This window comes from Belonocnema kinseyi, chromosome 10, assembly GCF_010883055.1.
Source record: "Belonocnema kinseyi isolate 2016_QV_RU_SX_M_011 chromosome 10, B_treatae_v1, whole genome shotgun sequence".
Classification (NCBI taxonomy): domain Eukaryota; kingdom Metazoa; phylum Arthropoda; class Insecta; order Hymenoptera; family Cynipidae; genus Belonocnema; species Belonocnema kinseyi.
Window position 1 is genome coordinate 51,084,405 of NC_046666.1, and position 19,771 is coordinate 51,104,175.

Sequence of the window (19,771 nt, forward strand, 5' to 3'; positions counted from 1 at the left end):
CAATTTAAAAAAAGTTACATTTTCTACCATAATAGAATCATTTCCCACACAAGAACCTGGCTTTCAAACAAAATTGTTGAATTTTCAAAAAAATATTTTAATTTGTAACCAAATAAGAAAATTGGTAAGAGGTCATTCGCAAAACGCGTGATACATTTTGTTAGGAAATTCAAACACCAACCTCACCCTTTCGAACAACAAAAAGATGAAATCTACCAAAAATATAATAGTAGACATTTCAACCAAACAGGATTACCTTTAAACCAAAAATAGTTGGATTTTAAACCAAAATTCAAGTTTGAATTTTCCTCATGCAATTAATAAAGTAATTATTGTTTATAGATACTTTAATACTAATTTTTTGCTATAATAGAGCGAAATAATTGAAAATTAAACATAAAAATATACAGAGAAAGATTTCATGTTTTATTTTTAAATCCCGACTATTTTCTGGGTTTGATCGCTTGTTTTTGAAAGCAAAAATATTCATTATTAGGTTCTTTTGTTGGAAACAGGAATATAACAAATATTATCAAAGTGCTTCCATTTTTTTCACTGACAATATTAATTATTTACAAAAGAAGGCAACTTGTACAAGTTTTTGGAAAAATGAAAAAAATCATTCTGATCAGAGTGAAGGAAGTTTAAGTGGAAAATAAAAGATCATGGCTATATCAATCAAATAAATTGTTTAATATTTGCAAAATTTTTCCTAATTTTATCATCCTGAACCTTGAAGAAATAAATTTGTAAACATTTCTTAATATATTATAGTTTTATTGAATATCTTTTAACACGGCAATTGTCAAAAGCTTCTATTTTGAGCTTTGGTATATTAAAGATTATTTCTAGATGACCCAGTGCAGAAATTATTCTGTGAGCTTGACATGACAACCCTAAATAGATTATAAATATATAATATATTACAAAAATGTTTTAACTTCTTATCATGGAATTAAATAATTAGCACATAAATATCTGTTAAAAATTAGCTGTACTTATACTAAACTCAAATTGAAAAAAAAGTAACGAAATTAAAAAAGAAATTAAAAAATAAAAACACGTTCATAGTTCAAAACTTCTGTAAAATTCATAGATCATAGGTTGTCAGTAAAAGGAAATGCTGAAGATTTTATTGTTTTGGTTAAATCGGTTAATACTATTTGGCACTATGAAGACGTACTATCAATATTTCATAAAATCTGAGAAGAACAGAGATAAGAAGGTTAAATAACAATATTTCTACCAGCTCTTATCAAGTTATTAATATTTTCAACTTAAGAGGAATTTCATTAGAAACCTGAATGTAGAAAAAGCTTTCAAAATGAAATGCTTACAAGGCTTAATTCGTCATATTCAACCTAAAATCCGTAAGAATATTAGCAATTATTAAGATCCTAATTTCTCATTAAGAATAATTTCTAGTCTGAAACATTGATGTGAAAGTTCACAAATATGAAAAAGGAGAATGTTCATTGTTCAATAAAGGTGTTTTTTTTCGAGCAGCTGATAATTATTGCACTTGAAAATGGTCTTAAATTTCAAGGAATGTTAAACTTAAATAGGAAGCATTTGGGCCCCTTGAAATCTTAAATTATGCATTTATATAAAAAGGACAAAAAAAACTTTGAGAAAAATTACAAATATTGCGAATATATTATAATAAAATCATTTAATTTGTCACAGATTGTAGAAAGGAATCCAATATATCATAGAATAAGAGGATATCAATCAGTATAAACACTTCGATACAAAGACAAAAATTCGAAAAATATTCTTGAAGCCTTACAGAAGTTGGATATTTTTACAACCGATTAGGAATCGAAGATCAAATTTGATATTTTTGAAGCGGGAAAAGTACTCGTAGCATATGCCAACAAGGAAGTAAATCTCTTCATCTGTTAAAAATAGCAATGTTTAATAACATTCCATTAGACCTAATATTAGACTGCATCCAAGAAAAACGAATACAAAATAAAAATCAAACTAAAATAATGACAAATGAATTTTTAGTCAAACTGAAACTGTTTTCAATAACATGGTTTTATCTTATAATGGAAAATATTATAAACAATTGAATGGTTGTTCTATGGGTTCACTATTGTCCCTTATAGTTTCAAATTTGGTTTTAGAAGATTTGGAAACAAGAGCTTTGAAAAAATTGAATTTTAAACCTATAATATATGAAAGGTATGCGGATGATATTTTAGCTATTATTCCTACTGAGAAAATGGTTGATTTCATAAATACTTTTAACAGTGTTGAAAATTCTATACATTACCTCGATTTACAAATTATAAAAACTACTGAAGGTTGGTTCATTACCAATTAGTTTAAAAAATCTTCATGGTTTGGTTTTGAACAAATTAAAATCACTTTAGCTCAAAATATTTATCCGCTTCCTTTGATTCATAGTATTATTTGAGAACGAATTCATAAAATCTACAATGGTTCCAGTATGAAAAATAACTGGATTTACATGTACAAAAAATCGGATTTAAAAGTTACGTTACCGTATGGTCAAGGACTCTCTGGAAGGTTGCGAAGATCGTTAAAAAAATTCATCCTAAATGTTTATTTTAATAATCATAACTCTCTTGAAAAATTCTTACTGAATCAAAAAGATATTGATAATAGCGAAAATTTGTTTGGAATTGTATATCTCATTGAATGTAATTGTTTAAAAAAAATTTATATTGGTGAAAGAGGTAGAAGGTTAAAAACTAGAGTTTCGGAACATAAAACAGATGGTAGAGTTGGAAATTCCAATACAGGTCATTCGCAACATTGTTGGGACTTAAACCATTATTTTAAGTTGGATTTCAACAATATTAAAATTCTTGCTAGAGAAAAAAAATACATATAAAAGACGCATAATAGAATCTATTTTCATAAACAAATATCACAATATTTCGATTAACTCACAGACAGAAATCATAAATGTTAACAAAATATATCAAAGTATTATAAAATAAACAAAACCAAATTGAAATTCCAGTTACTTTGGCGCGCTTTCCTCATTCGCGGTTTTTTTAAATGATGCCTTTATTCTGTATTAATGAATTTACGACCTTAATGTATGTTTCTTGTCTACTTCGCTATATGTTCATCGTTGTCCAACAATATTGTTAGGATTTTCTGTTTTCCGTTAATTTAGATAGGGTTTCTTAAAAAATCGCTCTTTAATTTTTATAAGGCTTTTATATTAAATGGTTTTTGTATATTTTAATTTAAGTTGGTGTCACACATAATTATTGCTTTTAAAAGTGGACACTAAATCATTGACAGAAATTAAATATTCTTGTTTTTTATAAGAAAATAAGCACAGGTATTTTCTATTTCTTTTACTTGTTTTAAAAAACAAATTTGTTGGTAATCATTTGTAATAAAAGATCGTTATATATATTATATAGTATATTATATATATTATATATTATATATATATTTAGATTCTCTGGAAAAGGCACGCAGTGGTAGCTGAAATGTCAGATTTAAATGAACGAATTTTCCAGTAATTTCGTTTTATACTGTTATTTAATGAAGACCGTAAGACTTACGAAAATTCTAACTCATATTTACATTGACGGTTGAAAAAAGGATTGATTTGATTCCTAAGAAATCTACTTACTAAATCTCTTTAGCTGAAAGTATTAACTCTCAAACAATATTTAGAAATGCATACAGTTTCTTTTTTATCAGTAGGAACAGCATCATTTAACTCATTTACACAAATGAAATATGAAAAAATGGATGGAGTATTCGGTGGTCAAATTCTTTTTGGCGTGACCAACGCTGTAGACGTAGGCACTCTTAGAATTCTTTCGTATTATGACTTAACTATAGTTTATATTTTTTTTACTTGCTATTTTACTTCTCCGGAAAATAGGGAATACCCTAAGCTTAATGAAACGGATCCAATCCGGAAGAATCCTTTACTCTATTCTGGTTATTTTATGAATGATTTTGATGTTATACTTATGATAAAAGTTTTCCGAAAAATTCTTTAGTTGTTTGACACCAAATCATTTGAAGATAGTAAGTAGAAGTTAAATGAATCGTTTCAAGTACCTTGCGGTCCATTAACTTTTAATATTGAAGATTATTAGATCTGTTGGATGAGAGATAATACTGTGAGCGGACTGTATCAAGTAGTAAAGACAATTGTGATTAATAGATTTTATGCTTTCACGATGATTCATTTTGATAAAAAGAGATATTTCGGGTTTCACTCGTGTAAAAAACTACGAATTGTTTGCCGACGTTTCGTGAACATTGCAGTTCACATCTTCAGGGCTGACCTGAAACTGAGGAATCAGGTCATGATGTTCTTAGGTATACTTTCTACGATGCCTGTGATTGGCCAGAGCGCCCCACCGTGGGGACTGGTCGAACTTGACTGGCCAATCAAGTCTTTTTTTAAAAATCCAGGAGAACGGAAAGCCAAATCGGATTGGTATTATATCCATTCTCCCTATTGATGTTATTAGGGTGTTTTAAGATTTCGATTGCTTCTCTATGTTTTCTTGGAAATTTGTTGTGTGCTTTTGCAATGACTGTTGTTTCATCAAATAAAATGTGATGACCTGTTTCGATATGATGTTCAGATAGTGCTCATTGCGTGAAGTGTTTTAGCCTGACTTTACTTTCATGTTCCTTCATACGTTGGCTCACCGCTCTCCCGGTTTCTCCAATATAGACTTTGCCACATGAACAAGGGATTTTATATACTCCTGGATCACTGAAGGGTGCCTTTTTATTTTTGGGGTTATTTAGTAGTTGTCCTATTTTCGCAGGTGATTTAAATATGGTTTGGATGTTGTGTTCGTTGAGAATTCTTCCTATTTGTTCTGTGACACCTTGGATGTAGGGTAGAGTGGTGGTCATTTTTCTCTCTCTTTCTTTCGTAGGTTATGTTGACTTGCTTTTTTGAGTGTGTTTTCTTATTGATTTATCAATTTGTTTGTTTGTGTAATCGTTCTGTATTAGCATTTGTTTAACGTTTTGTAATTCCTTTTGTAAGTTATCTTTGTCTGTTATGGAGACAAGGGAGTTGATGACCGATTGTTTTTGAGATGGGTGATGGTGGGATGAGGCATGTAAGTATCTGTTTGTATGCGTGGGTTTTCTGTAAACTTCATGTCCTAATGTGTTATCAGATTTTTTGTTAACTAATACGTCCCATTTTGTTGTTATAGTCTTCTTTATTCATTATTACTGTTGTGTTGCCTTTGTCTGCGGGTAATATTATAATATCTTTATTTTGATTAAGTTCTTTAATTGCGGTTTTTCTTGTTTTGTTAAGTTTGAGGATGGAACTTGAGCTTGGCGTAAAATGTTGGCCGTCCTTCGTCATATTTCATTTGCTTTTTCGGGTGAAAGGGTATATAATGTGAATTCTAAATTGCTGATTATTTCTTCTTTTGGGATTTTCGATGGAGCTACAGCAACATTATGTCCTTTAGATAAGGCTGAAATCATTTCATTGTTGAGAGGGTGGTCAGAGATGTTTTTTACTGTATTTGTTAGTTTAATTTGCTTTACTGGAAGTAATTTGTCAAATTTTGTTTTTTGTTTTTGGGTGGAAAGCTCTTTAATCCGTTGGGATTGGTCAAACGATATGCGGTCCAATGTGGACCAAATGTCAAATCTGAGGGTATTTGATAGGAAAAGATGAAGTTTCAATATTTTTTTAGAGGTAATTGGGAGGTGATTGGTTTTAATTAATGGCTTTCAGTATTGTTAAACTAATAAAAGTGCCATAAAAGTTTCTGTTATTTCATATGTGTACGGAATATTTTTGACAGTAAAAGTGTGCCTATTGTACTTGATGGTATATTAGGAACTAGAAACCTTTTTGTCCAAAAGTTTTGTGGAATCTTCCAGACGATATTTTGAATTAGATCGGGATACAGCTTAAATTTGTTGAGTAGCCACGTAGTACCAACACCAAAGGTTTGGCAGTTCTAATTTATTAATAATTAATCATCGAGAAAATATAAGCTTATTTTCTATCAGGGGGAATGTATTCTATAATTTACATCTTAAACTCTAAAACGTGTTTTTCACTTAGCTGCTAGAAAATATGAGTGTGTAAATACTTAAAAGTGCTGAACTTATGTCTACATGAGAAAAAAAATTTCAACTAGTTGTGGTTATGAAGAATGAGTTAGATTCCTCCAAACCTGGAAAAGTTATGTGCAACTTAAAGCACAATATCAAGTTGCCAAACGTCGCCAATAATTTTTTTCAACTTATCTATCACGCATTTATATTATCTAAGCTAAAGAGCTAAGAAAACCCTATGTTCAAAATCATACCGAAGAAGCATGCTCTTATTTCTGTTGGAGTTGGCTCAGCTGGGTGTGTATTTGATAATTGATTCCCAGAGATTCAAAATAAGGACGTCAGTTAAACATTCGAAAACCTAACTCCAGATTCATAAAAGTTAAAAATTTATATCGAAAGTACTTAAACTTAGAAGTGTGAAAAATTCTAATTTGTCGATAACACAATATCTTTAGGTACTTTTATAAGAAGGAAATATAAAAACATACAATATAACAGAAGTATCAGAATTACTTTATGTTTGACTTTATGTTTGACAACTGAAGGCTGCTAGATGCCTCGTGGAAAGATACATAATGTTTACGACTATTAGTATCAAAGATGCACACTATAATTGATTAAAAATACTTAAAATTTAAGAGTATACATTTCTGATTTTGAATATGATTTAGTTTGAACAGCTAAATTAAATACAATCTTATGCTTAAGAGGTAATGCTAAAGATTATTATGATCTGGGTAAGTCGTTTAATCCTGCTTGGAGCTGTAAAGATATATTACCATATTTAAAAAAGTCTAAGGACCACAGGAATAAGAAGATAAGCTATAAAACAAAATAATTGTCACAATTATTGCACTTGTGCATATATTTAAAACACTGTTTTGAACTTTTACAGATTTTAGAACAGCGATTTATATACGCATACATAAATGCGCAAAATATCCTTGCAGCCTGTTATGAACTAGATTACAAGAATTTGGATGTGAATAGTCTCATAATTGAGTCCAATGATTTCAAAAGCAACTATAAAAGATAGACAACGTCAAAGTACAAATACTGCTTTTATTCGACCAATTAGAAATAAATGACCTAATTTATTCATAGAAACTTAAAAATCTCTAAAGAAAATCATCATAGATCTAAGAAACAAAAATGCCATTAATGTTAGACGCACCTCTACTGCCGAGAATTTAAAACCAAAAATGTAAGATACGTCAAAACAGAAGTAATTGTGTCTGCTGGGACTATGAGATATCATATGAGAATATGACATGCACGAAAAAAATATACAAAAAGTAATGAATCACTCGATACTCAATTTTCCTTTGGCAGACATATTTTTGCAGACGTGAATTGTCCTAGAGTCGAATCATATTACAACACAATCCTTATTTCTTCGGTCTTGCTTTCTGCTAAAATTAGAGGACTCATTAAGCTCAATTATGAGGATCTAGTCTAAGGGAATTATATAATATATCCTGGATATTTTATTGATGACTCTGGGGACCTAAATGAGATGCAGAAGCTGTTGTGTCAATGTCAATCCACATGCAAAAAACAAACAAAAAGAAACAAAGCTTTTCTGCCAATCATTTTGCTAATTTTGAGGGTTGCAAAGGAATTAGGAAACGTCATTAATTTATCAAAAGTGCGTAATATTTAGTTTACTTGAATTAGGATGTACAGCTACCCAGAAAATCCGGGAAATTTGCCTGGAATTTTTTACACCAATCGGTTTGACAGATCAGGATATAGAATAGGGTGGTCTTTATTTCCTCTTGGTGGATTTTTTTTTTGTTGAATTTCTTTGGCGTCACCCCCCTTATTTTGTTTGAATAGCCAAAAACATGATATCCACCATATTTGAGCAAAATCGGGTAATATTAACGTGTTGACCAAAACACTCAAAGTTTCTCATGCAATTAATATGGAGAAAAGTACCGAAAATTTTATATGCAGTTAATTTTTCTACATTTCTTCGGAATCCTTTGGCTCTGTACAATTATGGTGTTTAGACTATGTTGAAAAAATATATCTAAACGAAAATTGTTTTTGCTCAAAATTTACAAAATGGCGGATCCCTAAATTTGAACAAAAATTACAATTTCTACAATTAATAACAAAATCTCGACAAATTCTTACAACGCATATTTATTTATTAGAAAGCACGTGATGACAATTAAAATTCAAAATTTTGAACAAATTGAAGATGGCCACACAAATTTGTTGTTAAAACTTATTATTTCTTTGTTTCTCGGTGTCAACTTTTGAGGTGCCAATAAAAATGCTACATTATTGTAAAAAAAACAAATTTCGTATTGTATGAAATTCCAAATTTAAAAAAATTTTAATTGCGCTTTATGATATTCTCCAAAAATTGTATTTTTTATACTCTTCGTTTAAATATCTCCAAATTTTGAAGAAAAATCAACTGTATTGTAACAAAGTGTATGGTTGGAAGTAGATCTCGAAATCTTCACCAAAGTAAAAATTGCGCCTCATTACTATTTTTGAAAGTTATATAATGTTTAAAAATTTAAAAAAAATATGAAATACATTTTCGGAAATGATCTAGTGATTCTCAAAACCACTTGCTTCAAAGTTCGTAAACCTGCAGTATACTGTGAATTTTTTTTCTTGATGAAATTTGAAAATTTTTCACCGAACAGTCAGAAGGGTTGATTTTTTTGTAATTTTATTATCAAACTTTTTAAACTTCATAAACATCTTAAGTTTGAAGAATCCCTAAAAACTTTTCAAAAAAATATTTAATATTTTATTCAAATTTGAAAAAATTATGTAACTTTTAGAAAATATTAAGGAGGCGCCATGTTTACTTTAGCGAAAATTTCGAGATCAACTTCCAACCATACCATGTACATTTGATTTTTTTCAAAAATTTGAAGCTCTCTTGACAAAAAGCATATAAAATACGAGCTTTGGAGCATTTCATAAGGCGCCATTTTGAATTTTTCCAAATGTTGACTTTCATGCATCACGAAATATGTTTCTTTACAATAATGTAGCCGTTTAATTGACACCTGCAAAATTTACACCGAGAAACAAAAAATAATGAGTTTCGAAAACAAAATTTGCGCGTCCATCTTTAATTTTTTTAACATTTTCAATTTTCATTGTCATCACGTTCTTTTTGATAAATAAGTCTGCCTCTTTTAAGAATTTGACGAGATTTTGTTATTAATTGTGGAAGTTGTAATTTTTGTTCAAATTTACGGATCAGCCATTTTGTAAATTTTGAGAAAAATTTTGTTTTTCATGTAGGTATATTTTTTGGAAATAATTTAAAGATCATAATTGTACAGAGCCAAAGATTCGTTTGGTAATTCAAACAAAATAGGGAGGTGCGACCAAGAAGAATCCAAAATCGAAAAATAAGGACTACTCTAATGTAGAAGTGAGCTCAGATAAAAACTTGGTTTTTAATGGTTGGTCTGTCAGTTGACAGTTGGTTCTTGCGCTGGGACCCGTTCATTTTTCGGAACGGATAAAATTTAAGAAAAGTAAAATTTCAGAATAGGTTATAATACATAATGATAAAACTTAGGAATGCCAAAAATTCGGAGAATGGAATAAATCAGAAATCCAAAACTCTAAATAGTGTTTATTCGGAAACCAAAAAAGCGGAATGGGTAAAAATTCGGAAACGTTAAAATTAGGAGAGTGAATAATTAGAAATAAGTAAATATACGGAGAGAAAAAAATCGGAAAGTAGAAAAATTCGGAATAGTAAATAAATGTTGCTATTAGCAGGTGTATAATTTTTTATTTATAGTAGCATACAAATATTTATCAGAGTAATTTTGAATAGCATATCATGATAAATTTATGTTATCCGTCATTTTAAATTTTTCACGAAAAAATTATTATTTTTTATCATTATATAATTTAAAAACAATTTTCAACGTACAACATAAATTTATTATGCTATGATATTTAAATTCACTGTGATAAACATTTGTTTGCTACCATAAATAAACAATTCTACACGCGCTAAGAGGTATATTTATGAACAATTCCGAATTTTTCTACTTCCCGAATTTATCCTCTCCGTATATTCACATATTCCTAATTTTTCACCCTCCTAATTTTAACGCTTTTGAATTTTTACCCATTCCGCTTCTTTGGTTTCCGAAGTAATACCTTTCAGAGTTTTGGATTTCTGACTTATTGCTCTTTCCGACTTTTTGCTATTCCTAGGTTTTACCATTATGTATTATAACCCATTCTGAAATTTTACCTTTCTTAATTTTTACCGTTCCGAAAAATGAACGGGTACCCTCGCGCTTCCCGTTTGATAATGTATTTACCTCGCACTCCGCGCTCGGTCTTTGTATATTCCTTACACTTGTAAGAATTTGTATTTCAACTTGTATATCATTTCCATAAATATAGATTATTACAATTTTATGCACTGACATTAAAACAGGCGAAGTTTCATTGACTCTTTTAAAAAAATGCACATCCTTTTAAAAAAATTGTTTATTAAACATTTTATTTGAACTTCCAAAAGTTCTTCAAAAACTGAATTTGCTCATTTCCAATTTTATTTTACGATTTGAACGTGTCACATACGGCCTACACGTCAGCCTTACCTTTTTTAACTTTTAAATTAAATCCCTACCTCAGTGACCTTATAAACTTCGATTAATGAGGGTTTGGGGGGCGGGGGAGGGGGGCGATTAGTTTCAAACAAGAGTCATAGCTGGTTAGTGTTTTATGCTGAGAAGTTCAACAAACCTTCAGCAGCGTTGTGTTAGATGTCGAGCATGATTTTTCAATTAGGTTTTCAATTTTTTATAAATAAACAAATATGACGAAGAAATGTTAATTTCATCTATTTTACGTAACCGGTGCTCGTCAATAACAGGAAAAGTTTTTAAAACACCTAAGTTTCATAGAGTAATATTAGCTAAAGATTTTCCAATATTATATTGCAAGAAATTTGAATGAAAATTATATGATATTAAAAAAAATTATCTTAAGATTACAATTCTTTATACTATAAACAAATTTAATGAACAAATGCAGTAATGAGGCATTTTTCGATTTTAACCAAAATTCATAATTTTTTTATTAATCGTATGATTTTTCAAAAACAAATTTAATAAACAAAACATTATTCAGGCATTTGTCGGCAGAAAAATTCGGGTTTTTCAATGTCAGTCTTTTTAGTTGGAAACTTCATTAGAATTTCAGCAGCTTTCATAATGAGTTGATAAATTTTATGACTTCTTTAAACAAATTTAATCAATAAATTCATTAATCAGGCATTTGTGTGCAGAAAGTTTGTTTTTTTCTATGGTAACTTTTTTAATTAGGATATCAAAAAAAACGTTTGTTCACCGACATATGACCGCGGATAATGCATTTGTTTATTAAATTTATTTTAAAAAGAATGTTTAATTCATCGACCAATTATGAATATTGCTGAAATCATCATGAAGTTCCCCATTACAAAGATTGACATCGAAAAAAATGAATTATTCCGTCAACAGATGTCCGAATAATGCATTTGTTTTTAAAAATTATAAAATTTATCAACTCATCATTTATGTAGCCGAAGTTATTATGAAGATCTAAATGAAAAGTCTGACATCGAAACAAAAAAGAATTTTCCCGTCAACAGATGCCCCACTAATGCATTTGTTTATTAAATTTGGTTTAAAAAATCACAAAATTATAAATTTTGCTGAAGTTTTCATTAAGTTCCTAATAAAAAGTTGTCATAGAAAAAAACGAATTTTTCTGTCGACAAATGCCTGATTAATGTATTTCTTTTAAAAAATCATGAAATTGATCAAAAAATTATGAATTTTACTGAAGTTATCATAAACTTCCTAATTAAAAAAGTTGACATAGAAAAAAACGAGTTTTTCTGTAGATAAAAATTGATTAATGCATTTTTTGATTAAATTTGTTTAAAGAAATCAAAAAGTTTATCAACTTATTAGGAATGTTGTTGAAATTGTCATGAAGTTCCCAACTGAAAAGACTGGCATTGAAAAACCCGATTTTTTCTTACGACAAATGTCCGAATAATGCAGTTGTTAATTAAATTAGTTAGAAAAATCATAAAATTAATCAACAAATTATGAATTTTGGTAAAATTATCACAAATTTCCGAATTAAAAAAAATTTGCATCGAAAACAACGAATATTTTTGTCGGAAATCGCCTGATTACTGCATTTGTACATTAGTTTTGTTTATAATATAAACAATTATAATCAAAAGAGAAATTTTTTATATAATATTGTTTTCATTTAAATCTGTTGTAATATTACTTTAAAAAAACGAACATTTATGGAAAATCTTAGAAAAAATTTGTTCAACAAATAATTTTTTGTAAATTGTCTAATATTGGAATATCCTTCACTAATGTAGCTCTATGTAACTAAAGCGATTTCAACCATTTTTATGTTATTTACAAGCACCGGGAACGCCAAATAGAAGAAATAGCCATTTTTTTCGCCATATTTGTTTATTTATAAGAAAAATTGAAAACCTTATTCAAAAATCAGGCTCAATAACTCTCTTAGAAATCTTATTAGCTTTTTTTTTAAATGTGGACATTTCACAAAAACTGGGAAGGGGTGTCAAATTTTACACAAATCTAATACCTTCTCTGATGAGAATGTAAAAATTAATTAATTTGTCATGGATAATGCTTTTTGTTTCAATCGTAAAAAATAGCATTAAAAACATAAAAAAAGTAAATTTTTTGCAACCCCACATAAGAGACGAAAAAGAAATTTAAAAAAAAGTTGTGATGAGAATGTGCCCACGCAGAAAAATGTAATTTTTGATTTTTCCTTATTTTTTTATGCTGCCAAAATTTGAATACTATAAATACCCGTAGAAAAAGTTTCTGAATCTTGAAAAAAGTGGTTTCAAAAATTTTCAAAATACGCTTACTTTTTGAATTTTCATTCAAAATGGCTGGTTAACGAACCTGTCCTTTATTTTAGGACACTAAAAGAGTATACGAAAGGCTAATTCAATCTGTCGATTCTTTTAAAAGTTATCGTGCTTACAAACTAAAAATCTACAGGCACACAAACACGGACACAGACCCACAGTCACACAGCCCGACAGACACATTCGTAAAAACCTGTTTTTCGGATTCAGGGGGTCTCAAAACGTGGAAATTTCACAAAAACTGGAAGGGGGGCTGTCAAATTTTACACAAATCTAATACCTTCTCTAATGAGAATGTAAAAAACTAAGATATTTTGGAACTGGAATTCTCAGTTCTTAACTTGTATGATAACCGTTATTGAAATCACATATTTTCTTTAATTTTTACATAACATTTAAAAATTTTATATAACATGATATTTCTTTAGATACCAATCAATGATTATACATTTGAAGAATGTTTTTGATATAGTGCTTCGAGATTAAGCCAGCTTTTGCCCTTTTGCTCTACGCGAGATTTCTGTCTTCTCTGAGCTGGCCTGATTTAACCAGTAGAAACAGTAACTTTAGTTTTTTTGTTGGGGACGTCAACACTAAATAATGAGGGTCTCTGTGCATCTCCATATTGCCTTGTTTCTTCTCCTAGAATTTGACGCAAGAAATCAATAATTTCTCCTACTAGAGGGATCTCGTACTCCCGTACTTCTTCGCCCTTGGTTACATCAATTTTGTACAATAATAAGTTTTGGACATGTAATATTATATTAAAAACGCAAATATTTAAAAGAATCTTTAGAATCTTTTAACTAAAGTTGAACCTTACCAGAGCGTTAAACGAGGGCTTTGGAGAAATTAAAAAACAAATAAACAATCAAATTAATAAAGAGAATTAAACATATGTAGTACTTTTTAGACCACGATTATTATTCAGTATTTGAAAATCTAATTTTATTGTAAAAATGAAACAATTTGTATTTCATAGTTTGAAAAAATCTGAGAATTTGTTTCAATTATTTATAGATTAAACAGGCACATGAAAAAAAGTTGTTCACAAAACGAGACCAACATTTCGATACGTTTTTGATGTCGCTGAATCCGAATGTAGAATTGCATTGACTCGGCCAGATCGCGTTTCCTTCCTATTCTCAAAAAAGTGAAGAAAAGAAAACATAACTTTTATAACTTTTTTAAGGTTGGACACGAAATGCGATCCGACTGAGTAAAAGCAACCCCGGAAGAAAAATATCATTTTTGATTTTTTCTCGTGAACGATTAATGCTATCGAAAAAGTACTTTTTCTTATTTCTGAGAAAAATTCGAAAATTCGCTTGTTTCAAAATGCCTTTTTTCAATATTCAACTTTGAATTTATTAATTTTAAAAGTTTCGAATCAGAAAGCATGGAATTAAAATTTTCATTAAACAATTAAAATTTAAACGGTTTACAATATTTAAAATGATTCAATTTTTGACTACAAAAATTTCTATAAATTCAATTTGAAATTATAGTTCTGAATACACCATTCTAAAACAGATGTATTTCTGAGAAAATGATACTATAGTTTTTTTGCCCCAAAAGGTTTAATTAAAAAATTATTGATTTTAAATTTTTGGGTATTTATAATTTGAAAATGTTATAATTTTATAATCATATATTAAAAATGTCACAACAATTCAACCCTTAAATCTTTTAAAACTGCAGAATTCCATATTAAGAACCTTGATTGTGAGTTTTAAATTTAATAATATTTTAGCTATAAATATTCTAATTGCTTAGTTTCAATTTTAGTCAGTATTAAATTTGATAATTTCAAATTAAAGATTATAAAATATTATTTTTTAATTTTAAACGGGGACTAAATTCACAAAAATAAAAAATTAAGACAGTAATTAAACAAATTAGAAATTTAGAAAAAAATTGTATTCATCTTTGGCACAACTTTTAAATTAGGAAATATCTCGAAAAATCTAATAAGTAATTTTTTAATAATCATTGGTGATTCATTTTTCGCTAATAAAATTCTGCAAAATTTCACTATTAATTACTTACATTTTATCAATTTTGAGTTAAGGAGCCAAATAGCATAAAAACTTGTTCAAATTGATAGGGGAGACCACCTAACAGTGATAAGGACAATACAGTAGATAATCATTTATTTAAAATAATAATGCATATAAAATATTGTAATTTAATGTAGTCAATAGATAATACATGATACTTTTGTTTTGATTATAAAAAGTATAACAATGATTTTATGTAAAATAAGTTATTCTTTATTTTTCGTGTTTATGTATGTTGCTGTTTCATTACAATTTAGTGGAGAAACAGCCTTTACAGAAGAGTATTTTCAAAGAAAAATTTAGTTCAGAATATTATTTCTGGTGCTCTTGTCTTGAAATTTTCATTTCATCAGGCAAAGGCACTGTGCTGATTATTGGCACCACCTCTGATTTTTGTTAAATATTCAGAAAATGCGAACACTTATCATTTTTTACTGATACTATTTTAATTATGCTATCATTTTTTTACAAAAAGATATATACAACTTATACAAAATAATGTAAAATTTAGTTGTAAAATATTTAATTTTATTTAATTTTTTGGGATGCCAAAAATTTATCGGATTTTCTAAAGAAAATCTTTAGCAAGCGAAATCTTTTAATTTTGTTATAGCAACGCTATAAACAAGAAATTTGTCTTATTTGTTGTAGGCATTTCAAAGCAATAATTCCAATTTAATGAAAATAATAATTAAACTTGAGTATTGATGCATTAATTAATTTTAAGGGGGGGGGGCTGCCAATGGAAACTAATACATTATCTTTAGTCGTAAGCACCCCATCACATTTCAAGGTCAGCAATCCCTGTTTTGTTCAGCTCTCTCTCTCTCTTTCTCTCTGCCGTGTGTCCTCACTGGCACATACTGTTCTTCATTTTACGAGTCATATACAGAAAAATTTTAGGTTATGTTGTACATTAATATTAATATCGCTTATATTTTATTTCGATTTGCATATACATCAATTAAAATTATTGAACTGATAACTATGAAATTTTTGCACTCGCTTTTATTTTCCTGTTTTGTATATTTCGACAATAATCGCCTTTTTCTAGTCATCTAGAGCTTCTCCAATCTCGATACATTTATTTATTAACTCGCACAACCTGTAAGGTTGCAGTTGTGTTGTCAAATATATTCACATTCTAATAATTCCTTAAAAGGGTCTCTTGAAACGTCCAGTATCCCATCTGTACCTTATGCTATTTTACACTTGTTATTTCTCATGCCGCCTAACTCTGTACTTCTACTTTGTTTCAAAGCGATCAACGTCGATTTATAAACCAGTTTCTTGCTTCCTTCAAAATGCATTTCACTTTCCTTCTCTTCTTCTGTTTTAATTTTCTTTCCTTTAACTGATATTTTTGCTTTCGTGTTGCAAATATAATAAATCAATATTTTAAATAGGGATCTACACCCTTGCAACTAATGGAATCAAATTTTGCAGTTTGTCATCAATTCCTGCGAATGTTTTTTTATTAATTAAATGTTTTGAGTCGCATCGACTACTGCGGCATTAGCGACTACATTAACTAAATAAAATTTCTATTAGTTATACAGGTACGTTAAATTCAAGATTGTTTTTGTACCATTTATTTTGTAAAGTTTAGAAAATTATAACAAAAATTTCATTAAGGTAGATAAAGAAAAATTTGACATATAGAAAGCAGAGAAGGAATACTGTTATGAGTAAGTTGACGCTTTGTAAATATTTAAGGAGGCACTGATGAATTTACATTTTAGATTGAATGTCGGATTTCAATATCAACAATTAAGTTGAGCAAATTGCTGAAGGTAAATGGATCAGTAAGCATTCGCTTGAGGTCGGTTCCAATTTTATTTTGATTCTGCTTAGTTGTATAATTTGAGCGTCCCGTCATTATATGTTTAAAGGTGAGATGTACTTCACAGGTATCTCATTTTTCTGTATTCCATTTGTAATTAGGTAGGAATGTGTCAACTTTGTATTGCTAATTCTTAATCGATTGAGTGTCACTTGATCCTTTCAGTCTTCTAAAAGGGTCTGATTTTTTTCAAATACATCCTTTCTAATCATGTGAATTTTGGTGGTTATACTGTTCTTCCATTGTTGTTCGTCTTCGATTTTTTAGATTTTAGAAGGTCTCTTGTGATTTTTGGATGATGTGATCGAATTTACTTGTATTTTTAGTTATCTCATTACTAGACAAGGAATCACTTAGATTGATAAAACGGGTGTAATTACTTCTGTCTATAAATTTTGTGGCCTGCAAAAGAGCATAAGTTTCACATCTAAATATACTATAAAATTCAGGCACATTATATTAGAATTTTTTATCTAGTGTGACAACCGAAAAATCAAATCCGAAGATTAATTCAGATCCATTAGTATATATTTTAGTGTAATTTGGTAAGGATTTAAGGATCTCAGTTAAAGCGTTTTTGTACTTTTCAGAGTAGTTTTATTTTTAGGAAATTTGCGAAGATCAGTAATGATGGTTGGTACTGGAAATTTTTAATATGAAAAATTATGGGATCTTCTGAAGGAAATCTCTGAAAGTTCAAAGGTTATTTCTTGGAGGTATGTGTTCATTCGGAGGCTTTGGAGCTTTGGGATGTTTATTGTTGGCGTTCTCATATTTTCTAAGAAAGAGATTTATTTACTCAGAATTTGAGGGATTGAATGCTATCGCAGTAGCATACTTTAGACTTAATTGCATTCTTCTTTACTCCAATGGAAATTAATACGCTTCGGGGAGGATGTTATTCACCGTATTCGCGAAAAATGCTCTCATAGCCATTTTTACTTTAGTATTATGGATGGAAGCGTCATTTTTAAAGCGTTTGGATTGACTAAATTATATATTATAGAACCATAATCTAGTTTGTATATAACACTTGCTTTATAGGTATTGGCCAATATTTTTTTATCAGCTCCACAGTTTCTCTTAACGAGCTTTTTAATAATGTTATGCATTCTATTACAGTTTGATTTTAAGTATTTGAGGTGGAGACACCAGGTGAGCTTATTGTCAAAAAAGCCTTAGAATTCTTATTGTATCTACTACTTTTAGCTCATAGGTTTCTAGATATAATGCGGAAGCCTGGTCATAGGATTGATTCCTAGGAAATAAGATGCACTGACTTTTGGTTTAAAAAAATTTGAAACCAGTTTTTCCAACCCATTCTTGAAGATTATTGAAAAGAGAGTGACAATGAGGACAGATCCTTAGGGTACTCCATTTTCAAGTTTTACTCTTTTGGATAAGTATTAAATAAGGGATTCTATCTTTTCAAACCATCTCCTAACAGTTTTCAATGTCTAGTGAAATTGCCAGAAGATGTTGTTTATTCATAAATGCATCACTCATACTTGTTTCGAGAATGATTAAAGCGTGTAGAGTAGATCGGCGCTGTCTAAAAGCACTCTCGTGGAAATCAAACAATCATTTGTTTTCTAAAAACCATCTAAGTAGTTTGTTGATAATTTTCTTCATAAGCCTACACATATTAAAAATTAGTGCTATGGGTAGGTAGCTATTAGCTTTTAATTGGACTTTTCTCCTGGCTTATGGATTGGAGTGATAAGAGAGTACCTCCATCTTTCTGGAAAAACTTTTTAAATCTATGTACAGTTATACATATCAAGAAGGTATTGTAATGCTTTTAGGGAGAGGTTTTTAAGAAAAATATTAGGTATTTTGACAGGTGCTGGACTACAGTATTTTGATTTCTGGAAGGCTGACATTATCTCATTCAATAGAAGAGACTTGCTGATGACTGAGTGTTTTCTTTAAAACTTGGGTCAGTGAAGTAGCATTTTCAAGTTTAAAGGTAAGAAAGTTTTCGTCATTGTTTGTGTTGCTAAAGTAAAATGCGTATCTGTCAACCAGTTCGTCAGTAATTTCACCTTGGAGTATTGTATTTTTGTAAAGAAGAGAAGGTGATCCACAAACTTTTACAAGTTAGTCTGCTTATCTTTCTTCAGATGGCTCGCAACTTTTTTCAGTTCAATTATGATAGCGGCCACTGATTCAGTAACATTATTGTCAATCTCGTCTTTATTTTTAGCCGAAGGAATTTTTAACTGATCCATTTTTATGTCAATTGTAATTTGAAATAGTTCCCAATCAGCTTTTCTTTTCATTTGCATCTCGGATTATAATTATATAGAGAAGGATTAGGGTTTTGTAGTTCCAATTTTATAGGGAAGTTATCACTATCATTAAGGTCCTCCAAAGCTTTCCAATTTTATCTTCAAGCTATATTTGTAGTGCAAAAGGATAGATCTATCAAACTGAAGGAGGCATTTTAAATATTGAAATTAGTAGGTAGAACATTGTTTGGAAGAATAATTTCAGGATTATGCAAAGGCTTTCGCAGTTTTCTTGCCTTTTGAGTCGGCATGATTTGGTCCCCAAATTTGGTTATAACGATTGAAATCACCTAATACGAGGGTAGTTCAATAAGTCCTTAGAATGACCAACAGATGGCGCGCGAATAGCTCCAAATCATCTGTTTTCAGTCAGCACCACTCCCGACTAGGTATATGGTGCAGTCACAGTCCACATCTTCTGAGTTTACGTGTTTTTATAACCAATTAAAAAAAAAATTGTTCGTTAAGAAATATGGAAAAAAACGAGTTCAGAGCGGTAATCAAAGATTTTCATTTAAAGGGTTTAACTCCATATGAGATAAAAAATGAATTGGACTCAGTTCATGGCACATCT